This window comes from Ranitomeya imitator, chromosome 6 (assembly GCF_032444005.1).
Source record: "Ranitomeya imitator isolate aRanImi1 chromosome 6, aRanImi1.pri, whole genome shotgun sequence".
Classification (NCBI taxonomy): domain Eukaryota; kingdom Metazoa; phylum Chordata; class Amphibia; order Anura; family Dendrobatidae; genus Ranitomeya; species Ranitomeya imitator.
Window position 1 is genome coordinate 146972109 of NC_091287.1, and position 15735 is coordinate 146987843.

At 43.8% G+C, this 15735-nt stretch overlaps 1 protein-coding gene across 3 annotated transcripts in view; it reads left to right on the forward strand.

Moving 5' to 3' along the window:
• COA1 (cytochrome c oxidase assembly factor 1) overlaps window positions 1-15735 on the forward strand; it is a 152339-nt gene that overhangs the window by 76253 nt on the left and 60351 nt on the right. Inside the window, exon 3 of one of the 3 annotated variants that reach the window (XM_069730183.1) lies at window positions 445-526. The exons of the other annotated variants lie outside the window; for them this stretch is intronic. The gene's annotated coding sequence lies outside the window, so the exon portion shown is untranslated. The remainder of the gene's footprint in view (window positions 1-444; window positions 527-15735) is intronic. 3 annotated transcript variants of the gene reach the window in all.

Sequence of the window (15735 nt, forward strand, 5' to 3'; positions counted from 1 at the left end):
CTTCTTCCAAAGCCAATCACCCAATCAATATACACAATAAGGTGTCTTTATAAAATTATAGTAAGGAAAGTATGAAATGGAATGAAAACCCAATAAATGTTTGCACAATACATTCAGAACTTGCCTATGAACATGAAGAACATATTGCAGACAGTTTACACGGCTTACTTTTATTGTCATGACCATGGGTCTAGGAATGAACTATGCTGACCATCCCTGTCATAAAGCAAATTTGTGATGTTATTCATACATGTGTCTCTTTTAGTAGTCTAAAATTAGGTTGCATGGCTTTATGTGAGCGCTTTGATCTTCGCTCATTACAAGCATATTCCCAGTTTATTGCAACCACTTTCATACGGCATGTGTGGGAGTGACATTCATTAGTTTTATTAATGTGTTTATTTTACGCTGCATTCCGGACTGTATTACTCGTGATCTCCTTAGCTTACAGGGTGAAACACTAGTACAGAACCTATTGAGGTGTAAGGACACACAACAGGAAGCCCGAGAACGTGTCAAGTTTCTGGTAATTAAGCAAAATAACCTGCATTCATAACATGGATACATGCATGCTTATCAAAAATCATATGTGTATACACCGTATCGGTCATGCGATGGTTTTCTATGTTCTTTTAGGAATGTGTACATTGTAGATTCAAAATGAAGGGAGCATAACAACTGCGACGCTCCTTCATGTTGTCCCCTTCTCCCGCTATGCAGGGACACCAGCTTACTCACTGCCCCGGCCCCCGGTGCGGTCCCCAGCATGGTCTGTGCGTGTGCGCTACAGCTCTTGGTGGCGCACCTAGTGCGCACGTGCGCTCCCCCGCACTTGAAATGGCAGCATGCTCCTTTTGCTAAATGCCCTCAGCCTGTTGCTGAGAGGCATATGTCATAATGTGTAAACCTCATTTCATGGTTCCTGAGCAGTCAGTGCCTGAACCTCATTTCCTGGTTCTTGAGCGTTCAGTGCCTGAACCTCATTTCCTGGTTCCTGAGCGGTCAGTGCCTGAACCTCATTTCCTGGTTCCTGAGCGGTCAGTGCCTGAACCTCATTCCCTGGTTCCTGAGCGGCCAGTGCCTGAACCTCATTCCCTGGTTCCAGAGCGGCCAGTGCCTGAACCCCTTTCCCTGGTTTTTGAGCGGCCAGTGCCTGAACCTCATTCTCTGGTTCCTGAGCGGCCAGTGCCTGAACCTCATTCTCTGGTTCCTGAGCGGCCAGTACCTGAACCTCATTCTCTGGTTCCTGAGCGGCCAGTGCCTGAACCTCATTCTCTGGTTCCTGAGCGGACAGTGCCTGTACCTCATTCTCTGGTTCCTGAGCGGTCAGTGCCCGAACCTCATTCCCTGGTTCCTGAGCGGCCAGTGCCTGAGCCTCATTCTCTGATTCCTGAGCGGCCAGTGCCTGAACCTCATTCTCTGGTTCCTGAGCGGACAGTGCCTGTACCTCATTCTCTGGTTCCTGAGCGGTCAGTGCCTATACCTCATTCTCTGGTTCCTGAGCTGCCAGTGCCTGAATCTCATTCCCTGATCCCAGTGCGAACAGTGCCTCAACCTCGTACTCTGGTCCCAGAGTGGCAAGGTCTTGAACATTTTCCCACGGTCCATGTGTGGCCAAACCCTGATCCAGTATCCTAGACCTGCATATCTGAACCAAGCCCAAATCCGTGTCAGTAACTGTTCTATAGAGGTGCCAGAATTTTCTAGTCTGAACAGAGATCTAGCCCTAACCACTGTCCGCAAACCTAGCAGCTGCAACATCAGGATCTGCCTAGGAGTGGTACCTGGCAGCTACCTGCTGCCCAGTCTGTCTTCACCATCCACTTAGTTGCACCCCTTACTAGCCAGGCCCGGCCCTGTGACACAGTGGTTCCACAAATCGACATGCTCCACCGTTGGGCACAACTAGAATATAGGAACACATATGGAAACAAGGACAAGTGTGTGAAACAAGAATGTGTGTGACCTTGGATTCCTCAAAGTACCCCCCTTTTACTCTGATGACAGCTTTTAGTGCTTGTGCACACATTGCAGATTTGGTGTGTTTTGGGTGTGTTTTTGCCATGCAGATTTGCGATCAAAACCTGAAGAAATCCTGATGCCAGCAAAGTAAATGAGAAACCTGAAGTGTGATGCACACACTGAGTATTTTTGACTTGCAGATTTGGTGCAGAAAATAATCAGCAGCATGTCAATTCTCTGTGCGTTTTTGCATGCATTTTTCATCATTGACCTCACTCAAATCAGTCAGAAAACGCAGGGCAAAAACACATAAAAAAACGTATGTTTTTGCAGCTGCATTTTTCCTGCAAAGAGATGCGGACATGGTGCATAAATTTCTGCATTCATTTACTCAATGTGCGCACATAGCCTTACCTACCCTCTGGTATCTGTAAAGCAGCGTCATCAGGTCTTCAACTGGATGGCTTTCCAATAGTCTTGAAGGCGTTCCCAGAGGTTCTGAGCACTTGTCATTCTGCAAACTAACTAGCCCAAAACTCTCAATTGTGTTGAAGTTTGTGATTGTAGATGCCATGTCATCTGCGTGTACTCCATCCCTCCATCCCCTTCTTCAGGTATCTTTCCCTCCTCATTTAAACATGCAATCATGACCCTTTACTTAAAAAGCCATTCCTGGACCAGAACTGCACGGCTAACTACAGACCTGTCTCTAACCTTACCTTCATCTCTAAACTCTTGGAATGCTTGGTCCACTCCCGTCTAATCCGCTATCTCTCAGATAACTCTCTTCTTGACCCCTTACAATCTGGTTTCCGCTCTTTACACTCCACTGAAACTGCCCTCACTAAAGTCTCTAATGATCTAGTAACAGCTAAATCCAAAGGTCATTGTTCTCTGCTGATTCTCCTGGATCTCTCTGCCGCATTTGACACTTGTGGATCACCAACTCCTCCTCACTATGCTCTGCTCTATAGGCCTCAAGGACACAGCCCTCTCCTGGTTCTCCTCCTACCTCTCTGACCGCTCCTTCACTGTATCTTTTGCCGCCTCCTTGCTATCGGGGTTCCGCAGGGCTCAGTCCTAGGCCCCCTCCTCTTCTCTCTATACACTGCCCCTATTGGACAAACAATCAGCAGATTTGGGTTCCAGAATCATCTCTATGCTGACGACAACCAATTATACACTTCTTCCCCTGACATCACTCCTACCCTAATTCAAAATACCAAGGATTGTCTGTCTGCTGTCTCTAACATCATGTCCTCCCTCTACCTGAAACTAAATCTCTCCAAAACTGAACTTCTTGTGTTTCTCCCCTCTACTAACCTCACTCTACCTAACATTGAAATAACCCTGGAGAGTTCAACCATAACTCCCAAGCAGCATACCCGCTGTCTTGAGGTCATATTCGACACCGGACTTTCCTTTACTCCCTATATCCGATCACTCACTCGCTCCTGTCACCTGCATCTTAAAAACATCTCCAGAATCCGACCATTTCTGCTAAGACTCTTACTGTCGCTCTTATTCATTCTCGTCTGGACTACTGCAACTCTCTTCTGATCGGTCTCCCTCTTACCAAACTTTCTCATCTCCAATCCATCTTGACTGCAGCAGCCAGGGTCATATTTCTGTCCAGCCGCTTCACCGATGCCTCCATCTTGTGCCAGTCATTACACTGGCTACCCATTCGCTACAGGGTCCAGTATAAACTCATCTCTCTCACCCACAAAGCTCTCCACAGTTCTGCACAGCCTTATATCTCCTCTCTCATCTCCGTCTATCGCCCTACACGTGCCCTCCGTTCTACAAATGACCTAAGACTAACATCCCCCGTAATCCGTACCTCGCACCTCTGTCTCCAAGACTTCTCTCGTGCTGCGCCAGCTCTCTGGAATGCACTTCCCCAGACGATCAGACTGATACCTAGCCCCGACCTATTCAAGCGAGCTTTAAAGGGCCACTGTCACCCCCCTCCAGCCGTTATAAACTAAAAGAGCCACCTTGTGCAGCAGTAATGCTGCAGTCTAACAAGGTGACTCTATTAGTTTTTGTTGCTGATATTCCCACAATAAAGGTATTTATAATTTTGCTCAAATACCTGTCTTTGTACCTGGAGGCGGGTCTTAATCTCCCCTCTTTGAAGCGCCCAACTGCCGTCAGTCATCTCTTCTGGGGCGATTGTCGCCGCCCCCTCAGCACTGTTATTGTCCGAAATCCGGCGCCTGCGATCTGCTCTTCTGCCTGAAGATGTACTGTAAGTCTTTTCATGTACCATCACCTCTTTTTGATCATGCCCCTCTATACTTCCTCCAAGACCTCTAATTGTCTGTTTGGGTGCCACCAAAGCCTCCTGAGACCCGCTTTTTGGGATGTTTCAGGAAATTGCAATGATGATCTAATTATCTGCCACCTCATGTGGATATATCACCTAAAGATGAGTATAAAGTACTCATAGACCACTATGAACACTCAAGATATAAAATCAATATAGTTTATTGAAAAACTATCTTAAAAACACATACCGTAACTTGTGAGGTTCTCAGAAGACTATACCAAGCCAAAGTCCATGTAAAGCAGTGGTAACACGTCAACACATATCACATAGCATTGTATAATATGGAAAAAATATACATATCTCAGTCCCATATAAAGTTCACAGCACACCCTATGAGGTCACAATCATACATATATACATATACCCGGATATGTATGCTTCTAGCCGGTAGTATTTATTTATGCTGTTGGAAACTTTATTTTTTCACCTCATGTGGATGCCTGGAAGGTCTCAATTTTTTTTTTTTTTTTTTTTTTTTGGGGGGGGAGTCTCCACTTTTTCTGTAAGCCCCCCAAACATGTACAAAAGTTAATAATTATGAGATCTTTGACTTAAAAGTAAAGAATGAAATTTAGAGTTGAAATTTTAAAAAAAATTCACGTTGTCTGAAATGATATCCAAGGCAAAAAGTATGTAATAGGCAAAAACAACACTGGGATATCTTATGGACATAATGTCAGCATTAAATAAGCAGTAATGTTTATTTCTGTCAGATGCCAATGGGATGGTGTCATGCACATTTCAACTGAATTTACAAAAAATATTTTGTCATACGAGGGATATAAAAAAATGAATCAGCGAAAAAGAAAAATAAGATTGAAAATAGCAATGAACAATTTACTTATAGCTGTGAAAGTAATCTGTAAATTTAGGGCCGGGACACAGGAGGGTATTTCACAGTCCACATATGGATTGTAATGCCCGGACTGACTGCAGGTCTCCCAAACTGAACCTACACCCGAGGCAGTAAGTGGAAAGATGTGGTCCATACCCGGACCATGAACTACTCTTGTATGAACCAGCGGGTGTACACAATCAGTCTTATTTATTACCCCCTCTCTCCCCTAATTGTTGCACCTCAGCTTTGTAATACACTTTAATTGCTGTAAGGGGCTCATTCTCGGTCTCATGGTGCGCAATAACATGACCCGTTGAGATCACTGGGGGGCTTTCTAGGCCTCCAGTCTTGCCCCCTTGATGGGTCATAATTATTGACCAGTTTTGGGACAGTTCTATATGTAAGGCACATACTCCGAAAAAGTAGCTTTTTCTCTGTATGCAGTTTATGCATACAGCTCATCATTGATGACGTGCTATCGAAAGGGCTGTAATCCTGTGAAGATTTCACAGTCATGTGAGCTGTTGACGAGATGTAATCATGGCCGGATCACAACAGGAGAGTACTAGTCAGGTGATCACTATCCGTAAGACTGGAAAGAAGCTACTTACAATCTTGTAAGTATACTACATAGTTATAGGGGGCTACTAAATGAGTTGATCTACTTTAATCATACTTACCAGAATTTTTTAACATAACCGCACCTTTTTATAGACCATAATCTCTTTTTCATGGAGTCTCCTGGATGTCCTGGGACAGTTTACAAGTTTGATTTTAATATGGTCCTTCGGCAGAAGCCTTCCTCATTATACCTTTATCTTCACAAATCCATCTGTGCTCTGTATCAGCCACAAATCTCTTCATAGTACAATGATCACGCTTAATTTTTCATGAAATATCTAATGTTTTCATACCTTGTCCAAGGCGTTGCACTATTTGTCGCTTTTTAGCAGCAGAGAGATCCTTTTTCTTTCCCATATTGCTTGAATCCTGTGGACTGCTTAATAACATGGAAAGTCCTTCTTAAGTAGGTTTCCTTTAGCTGGGCTTACCTGGTAAACTAATCATCACAGACATTGATTTCAGTGATAGGTTTTCCTTGTTCCTTTGTACCTTAACTTTCCTTCATATCAGACCAAGTAGTTGGATAACAAGAGGTATAAAAGTCTCCAGAAATGCTTGCCACATCTCAAACCACATTATTGTCATTATGCTTATTCATTTAGTAGATCTTACCCTTCACAAACAACAAATAAATGGATAAAGAAGCCATTCATAGACCTGATGAAGTGGCCTTTAGTGCAGCTGATCATATCAGGGGTTGGCTTTATACCTTAATGTCATTTATTGAGAATAAGAAACACAAGACTTTTTGATACTGACTATATTTAATAGTCAAATACAGTAAATCAAATAATATATTTCCGCGGAAAGAATTTGTTTTACTTATGTATTGGTAAATCCATAGATGTGACCACAGTGGTTGCTGCTAACACCCTCAGGCTCCAAAACTGCATGTGATCTTATAAGCAAATTATTATCCAAACTCATGACTGCTAGGCCCTCCTGTAGCACCCCCACTCACTCTGACAGTACCCGCAAGGAGCAGTTGGCACAGCAGTGATGAGGGAAGGGTTCAAACTGGGTGGCACTGCAGGAGGGCCTTGATTAAAAATGATATTTGCTCCTGTAGGAAGGTAAAAACACATTGTTCCTATACAGTCATTAAGCATGGTGCAATGCCAAAATATGGTTATTATTAAATCAATCACTTAGGGTGTTTATATTCTGGAAGATTTCTTACGAAGAGACAATTAAAAGTGGCATTCACATCTGATAATATTATGATCGGTGGTGATGTGAGCTGTAGGCAGAGTGACATGGTGTGCCGGTGTGAGGGGAACTACAATAAGGGTCTACTCCATTGCTCTGCTAGCCTCACTGTAACAAAGATTCATAGCTTAGTTGTTATCTCTGAAGTGATTGCTTATCCTAGTAATATACCATCACTGACTACAGTAGGGAGACTTTTTCAGCAACAGGTAAAGATCCTTAAGTTGTAAGATTAATATATGACTTGTTCATCCCATGGATGCTTGATCAGATTGAAAATGACGGAATATGGAGGCCAAGTTATCACCGAAAATACATTCCTCAAACTATTACTGAACAGTACACCCCTTCTCAACACTATTGCCATGTAGAGGTGTAACAATGCTTAGGTAGGTGGTTCAAGATCCACATGAATGTCAGTACCCAAGGTTTCCGAGCAGAACATTGTCCGGAGCATCACTCTGCCGCCACTTTTGTGTTCTTCCCACAGTGTATCCTGGTGCCATCTCTTCCAAAGGTAACTAGTGCAAACATATCCACCCATCCACAAGAAAGTACATTATTCATCAGATCAAGCAACCCTTGTTCCATTGTTCTGTGGTCCAGTTATGATGCTTTTGTGTCTATTGCCAGCAATCTCAGCAGTAGACACAGGTCAGTATGGTTTTTCTGACGAACTTGTTGCTTTGTAGCACATAACACAGCAAGCTGTAAAAGCCCTATGTCGCTGTGACATTTTTGTGTAACTTTGTTCACAGTGGCTCAGTTGTGTACTGCCAGGAGAAGGATGGTTTCCTCAAAGATGGAAGCATACAGATCTCTAAAATGTCGTAAAACATTCCCCTTCACTTGAAATAGGAGGCTTAGGACCTCCTATGGTTTCTGAGGTTTCATTTTTTATCATGTTTTAAAGTTTTTTGTAATAAATAGTACATTTTATTCTCCTGTTGGACGTGCCAGTGGATTTCCCTTTACTTTTTTCTTTTGCTTGTGCTCATCAATGGGTGCGGCACCCTCAGGATGGATCCCGGCTGACATATGGACTTGAAATTGGCAACGTGGTGAGCTTTCTACACTTCCCCTCCCTCCTATGTTATTCTTTGGGTATAATGGCAGTGTAAGATGCCCAAGCGAGGTAGTCGAGGGTGAGTTCTGGTCCCCACTTGCTCTGGCATCCTACAGACAAGGTGCCTCTCAGTCCTGGTGTGCTCCTGTGTATGTGGTACTTTCCACTTACTTGTGGTCAGCAGGCCTGTTCTGAGTCCAGGAATCCCTCTTCTGGAACCAGGGCAACAAACAGTCCAGGAGACACATAGTTCATAAAAAACAAACTTTTACTGAGAGAATGGCAGTCTGTACAATATTTACAAGCAGGTTTAAAGGAACCGGATACAACTTTAGCCCTGGTACTCGGGATAGGTGGAATATCCCCCTTTCTGGCTTTCCTAGCCCTATGGGATCTTCCTCACCTCTAGCAGCATTTCTGGATTCCGCCACATGTAGTCTGAGTCCATCTTTCTATCAAGCTTCGCAAGCTGAGTGTGCCCTCTCGCCCCCGACGTCCATCTCGAGATTGCCCTTGGCAATCTTAGGCTGGTTTCACATTTGCGTTTTTTGCCGCTGCGTTTTTGCGCAAAAAAACGCATGCGTTTTTTTCCCTATACTTAACATTAAAAACGCATGCGTTTTTTTGCATGCGTTTTGCCCCTTTTTGCAGCCGCATGCGTCTTTTCTATGCATGCGTTGTGTTGCAGAAATGCAACATGTAGTAATTTTTAGCGGCGTTTTTTTGCCGCAAAAAAACCTATTGCTGTCTATGTAAACGCATGTGTTTTTAAGCACATGCGTTTGGTTGTGTTAAAAATGCATGCGTTTTTATAGAAAAAAAAAAACAGAAAACACACTGATATGCCACCCCCCACCATAAAGGTGATAAAGGGATCCTAACCCTAACCCTAAAGGGATCCTAACCCTAACCCAAAAGGGATCCTAACCCTAACCCTAACCCTAGGGATCCTAACCCTACCCCTAACCCTACCCCTAATACTAACCCTAAGGGTTAGGGTTAGGATCCCTTTAGGGGTAGGGTTAGGGTTAGGATCCCTAGGTGTAGGGTTAGGGTTAGGATCCCTTTAGGGTTAGGATCCCTACCCCTAACCCTAGCTATTTCTGTTTATAGTGGGTTTTTTACTTGATTTTGATGATTGGCAGCTGTCACACACTTCTCATCATGCGTTTAAAAAACGCAAACGCATGAAAAAACGCATGTAAACGCGTCAAAACGCCGCGTATTTTTCACCACATGCAAAAACGTATGCATCTAAAAAATGCAGCGTTTGCACGCGTTTACATGCGTTTTTTCAGCATGCTTTTTTTTTTTTAAACGCATACGTTTTAAAACGCAAGTGTAAAACCAGCCTTAAATGGAATCACATGAAATTTATTTACGGCAATCTGCTGTCCTGAATATTGAGCTTGCATCGTCCTTAGCAGCCTACTATCCCTGCTGCATCTGCACTCCTGCCCTCACATTAACTGACTGTCACTTCCTGCCTCTAACACTCAGTTTCCCCCTTCCCATCTGGGTTGGTCACTACAGTTAACCCTTTCCCAGCTAACTGCAGCCCATGGGGATATTTTACCTGTACCACATACAAGTACATAAACACATTTAACCCTCGGAGGTGGAGGGTTGCTTTACCTGGGCAAGTCCAGCTCTGTATTGTCGCAGCCTGTGAGGTGCTTCTGGCATAAGGCAAATCATCTGCTATTTTCTGTGGCAGGAGATGTTTGACATAACTTAATCACAATACATAATTGAATGCTGCAAGATGATGTGTCTGTCTGTGAATTAATTTGTATCATATCTTGTAATAGGATGATGAACGTTTTTTTTTGTTTTTTTTATCAAATGAGCTTTTGTGCCAGTTCAGAGTGTAGCTTCATAAAAGGAGGTAACACTGCTCAATATGATTTATATAATCAGATTTCACATTTATTACATTAGAAAACATAGTCAGGAAGCAGAGGCTCTCCTTCGCCCATGGCAAAGACTTACCTCACTGCACCAGTGCTGTACCCTCGTACCTCAGATCAGGGCAGATTGCCTTAATGGCTCACAGCAGCCCTTTTAAATACAATTATTAATTATTGCCTACACTATGTTTCAGTCACTTTCTGTGTATAAAAAAAATTGTATCTGGAAATAGATCCTGAAAAATTACCCTGTGCCAAAATGTGTTTTTACTATTCTATTCTATTTCCTGTTATTTCATTAGCAGCATAGGGCCATCTACTATATAATTGTCTAAGGGTCACTTCCGTCTTTCTGTCTGTCCTTCTGTCTGTAACGGAAATCCCAAGTCGCTGATTGGTCACGGCAAAAAAGCCACGACCAGCCACGACCAATCAGCAACGGGCACAGTCCGGCGGCAAAATGGCTGCTCCTTACTCCCCGCAGTCAGTGCCTGCTCCATACTCCCCCCAGTCAGTGCTCAAACAGGGTTAATGGCAGCTTTAACGGACCGCGTTATGCCGCGGTGTAACGCACTCCGTTAACGCTGCTATTAACCCTGTGTGACCAACATTTTACTATTGATGCTGCCTATGTGGCATCAATAGTAAAATGATCTAATGTTAAAAATAATAAAAAAAAATAAAAAATCATTATATACTCACCTTCTGTGGGCCCCTGGATCCAGCCGAGGCCTTTCCCGATCCTCGCGACGTTCCGGTGACCGGTCCATGCACTGCGGTCTCACGAGATGATCATCACCGTCATCATCTCGCGAGACCGCAATGCACTCTTGGGACCGGAGCGTCGCTAGGAGCATCGGTAAATGCCTGGGCTGGATCCGGGGGCCGACGGATGGTGAGTATATCACTATTTTTTATTTTAATTCTTTTTTTTTTAACAGGGATATGGTGCCCAGATTGCTATATACTAAGTGGGCTCTGTTAGATACTGCGTGGGCTGTGTTATATACTGCATCTCCGTGCTATATACTATTTGGGCTGTGCTATATACTACGTGGCTGTGGTATATTTTACGTGGCTGTGCTATATACTACATCGCGTGCTCTATACTACGTGGCCTGGGTTATATACTACGTGGGCTGTGTTATATGCTACGTCTCTGTGCTATATACTACGTGGTTGTGCTATATACGTGGCTGTGCAATATACTACGTGTCTGTGCTATATACTACGTGGCTGTTCAATATACTACATGGCTGGGCAATATACTACGTGGCTGAGCTATATACTACGTGGCTGGGCAATATACTACGTGGCTGTGCTATATGCTACGTGGCTGTAAACTACATACATATTCTAGAATACCCGATGCGTTAGAATTGGGCCACCATCTAGTACTGTATAAATGAGAGGAAACCTTGCCGATCGGCTTCTGTAATGCTATATACACATGACTGGGGCATAACAAATCTAGTGGTCACATCGGGGGGCTACACTGCATAAGAAGAGTCAAGAGCTCAGAACAGCAGATTGCAAGTTGTGTATTTTGTTTAATGCGGCCTATTAATCCGCAGGTTTAATGGAGTTGTCCAGGATTAGAAAAACATGGCTACCTCTGTCTGCAAACAGCTCCACGTCTGTTGTAGGTTATCTGTGTTATGAATGGAATAAAGCAGCAATACCACACATATACCACACACAGCTTGTTGGTAGGTATGGCACTGTTTTTGGAAGACGTACAACTTGTTTTTCTAATCTTGGGTAACCCTATCAAAATAACACCTCCATGGTTGTATGTTAGCAAGAAAACATTCACATCAGTCTTGATGAGGGGGCGCGTTGGAGTCAAACGCACCTAATTCTGATTTATCCCCCTGTCCCCAGAACCACCAGCATTTTGTGTCTGCATATATATATTCCTTGCCTAACAGTCCCTTTATTACATTATATACATAAACAGATCTTTAGAAAAAAGTATTTCTAAAGTCCGTTTAGGATATGTAAATGAGGCCTTTAACTAGTCGATGGGGCATTAGTCCCCAGACTAATCAGCCCATTTAGATGTTATCATACCCTTGTGGGCATGATAACATGACTTACAAGGTCCAGCATCATCGCCAGTGCTATACAAACCTCTGAAACCGGGTGTATGGGGGAAAGTAATGGATAGCACTCAGGTGCCATCCTTGTGTCATCTATGTCCTGGCTGTTTTTTGTATTGTTAATTGCTATTAAAGCTTGGAAACTTTGTTTAGTTTTTTACATAAAAATGTGTCCATTTGTGGTAAAAATGGACACATGCCAAACACGGATGAAATTCAGATGCGGCACACTAATGAAAAACCGAATATATTTTTCTCGTACTGAAAGAGTTTGGAGCCTAATGGTGAAATAAAATTTAAAGTACCGTACTTTAATGTTACATCAATATTCTAAATGGTAATTATCGGGTACAGCTTACAGAGCTGATTTCCACTTTTTCTTGATCATAGTATTTATATAAAGGGCAAGAGCAGCAAAATCAACCTTTGCCTCGGTTGATAGAGAGTATAACTATGGCTTTGAGTCACTGAACACTATAAAAACCTCACTTTGGGAGTAAAAACAAATATAAAATCTTAGCACAAAGTGTATGATTACAACCGGATTCTAGTCTGAGTAAAATATGGTCTATAGGATACACACAGCTTTCTGAAGCGATCCCAGTGAAGGCAACAGCACTGAGGCCCACTGGTCCCTATTCCAGCATAGATTCTTCCTGGCCCATGCATGACGATGGTGGTGTGGTCAGGTACCCTTGTAGGTCATCTAGCACGCAGGCCACCCTGATGTGAATGGTCTGACTTGACATTTGGGTGCCTCTCACCTCTCTTAAATACGCCTGGAGTTGTGTGGCATTTATCATCCTGTTCTGAAGGGCATTGTTCACAATGAAGCGGCCATCAATGTGGGAAAAGGACGTCCACTTCTCTGCCTTTCTCTGACTCTTCCGGTCTCTCTCTGTTCCTCTGTTGCAACCTGCTGATGACTCTGTGACACTCTTAGCTCAGTGGCCACTTCTGTCTGAGAACATCCTGCTTGAAGCCTCGCAATGCCGAGGTAGTGTTCATCAATTGTTAAGTGTAGTCTTGGTCTCATGAAGTCAAAATGTGAACACCATGATGTGGTAGACTGTTTAAATACCAATTCTTATTGAACCCCAAAATTTGTTGGGTGATTTGTGGATCAAACACCTGTTGTGAATTTTGCCATTAAGTTCCTTGTTGGAAAACCGCAAGTTGTGCAAAAAGTACTGAAACTTTGAACAAGTGGACATGTGCATTCAAAAGTTTAGAGATGGTCATGTTAAGTTCACCTAAAAAGGTTAAAGAGCATTTTAGGGTCATCCTGAAATTTCAACCCAAAGCCAGATATCCCTAACTTTTTGTGAGTAGTGAATGCAGTACCTGCAGATCATGCACATATCACTTTTATTCCGTCTTTTTTCGTGTTTTTAATATTGTGTGTTCGCCTGCCTCTTACACTGCCACCTCACATCAGCCTGTGTTCTCAATATAGGTTTTTCTATTTTAATAACATGTTTTCATTACTAGACCAATTTGTTCGGATTTTCTTCATTGGTTTGTGTATTTTCCCAAATGGATTGGGTATATATCCAAGAGATATATGCATAGGTGTTATCATACGTGTCATTACTACTCATATGCACCTACTTTCTTTACTCACACACATATACATATATTATCTTCATAGTCCTTTTCTTGTTTCCTATGTATGAGTTAATAATACACCTAAACGTCCACACAAATTATACCATGCATTTAGCATGCTAGATTATTATTTAGGATCACATGTTTTTCTTTCATGTCTTCCTTCCCTGCAGCCACAGTGCTGAAGACACAAACAATTAAGCCAATTGGTATTTCTAGGAAGGTGTCAGCGGATGGTCCCACTTACAGGGTAACAGTAGACATCCTGTGTGCCGCAGGCTGCATGGACCGGCCTCATTTCCCATTTGTTGCACAGTGACACCTCTGCACTTGGAGTGTTTTCTGAGTCGCAGGCAATGTTATGTATGTGTGACGCCCCAGGGCACTGGTTGTCACAGTGTCAATGCTTTCCTCACGGGGTGAGTGATGTCACACTTGGAAGCGATGGAGGATTCCTTTTGACAGGTAATTAGCACATACAACACCCTTCTGACTCCAGGCCAGAAGGGGGATCTCTGCACCCGACTTCAGGGGAGCTGCTCTCTCTGGTCGGGAGGAGGAGGAGTTAGTTGCTAGGCAGTTTCCAGGCAGTTTCTAGGCAGTTAGGGAGATTTAGACAGTTGATGCTGGATTGAAGACTGGAGCAGTCTGAGGCAGAAGGACGGGTGAGGGGCCGTACAGCCTGAGGTGCTGTAGCTCCTAGATAGCGAGATACAGAAGGAAGAACAGTCTTTAGCTAACGTGCCAGAGAGCAAAGCACAGGAGAGTGACAACAAGGGAGAATAGCTGCGACAAGGCTACCTCCCTGATAGAGCGCAGATACTGGTAACCGGAAAACCGAGGTTGCGTCATACTCTAGGAGGCACAGCAGAAACCGGTAGGATAGCTAGACTACACGTAACCTGTCCGCCCTAATGCCCAGGAGACACAGTGACACATAGAGCTCAGGTCATGATAGAGACCCTGTAAAAAGGCTCAAGTCACCTGTCATATGGGTTTGTGTCCCACTTCAATAAAGGACAGAGATAGCTGAGAGGACCTTGCTAAAAAGCCATAGGCAGTAAGGAACTACACCACAGCACTAGAAGGAAGGCTTTTAACTCCACCTGGTAAAGCTGAACTCTGAACTCGTTTCCAAGCCGGCCGGACCCTGCCTGTACCTGTGATCTGGTGCCCTGGACTGTGGCTACTTGCTACCATCAGTAAACCAGGTAAAAAGACTGCACAACTGTGTCCTTCGTTCTTTACTGCACCACTCACCATTCTCCAACTATTCACCGGGAGCCCTGGGGACCTACTTCACCTGTAGGAAGAGATACCATCTGGCTGCCATAACATCACCCCAGACGACTCCTTTAAGCAGTGTTAGTCATCCCTGACCGAATACCAAAGGTGGCGTCACAAACATTTATTATTTTACAAATCCCTTTAAAGACCGTCCCTTTAACATGGGTGCCCAGGGCCATGGACCGGGTCGCGGCCACCGTGACACGTCCCTTTAAGTACCGAACCAGGTACCGAGTACCCCTCAGCCCTGGCGGGCGTTTCAAATGGGATGTGGGTAATTCATAATCCCCAGCTTTAATTCTCAACCTGTGTCTCTCACACACTGTGTTTGGCATGCATGTTAACGTCTCTTCTACTCCTACAAAAATCGCACCTGTCAACGTTGCTTGTCATCACACAGCGCAGCAAACTAGGAATTGAATGGCCACTGTCATGACAATGTGCTTCATGAATAAATGTGCTGAATATACAACATGTTACAAAGAAGTAGTTATAGTTATAGCTTGTCCCCACTATAATGGGGTTGTCCGAGACATATATAATCTGGCAGAAAATATCTAATATATAATTGCCTAGAATACTACTTCCTGCAATTTGTGCCAACTTCCGTGGCTTTGTCCGGAGCTAATGTCCGGAGATAAGTGACGTCAACAGTGTCCAGTGTCTGATTGGTTGCCGCCTGCTGCGAGCGACCAATCAGAAACGTGCCGTACTGTGACACACTCCGCCCGCCATTTTGGTGTGATTTTTGAATTTTTACCTCACAGCAAGTTTCTACTGCGTGGAGGCGGGCC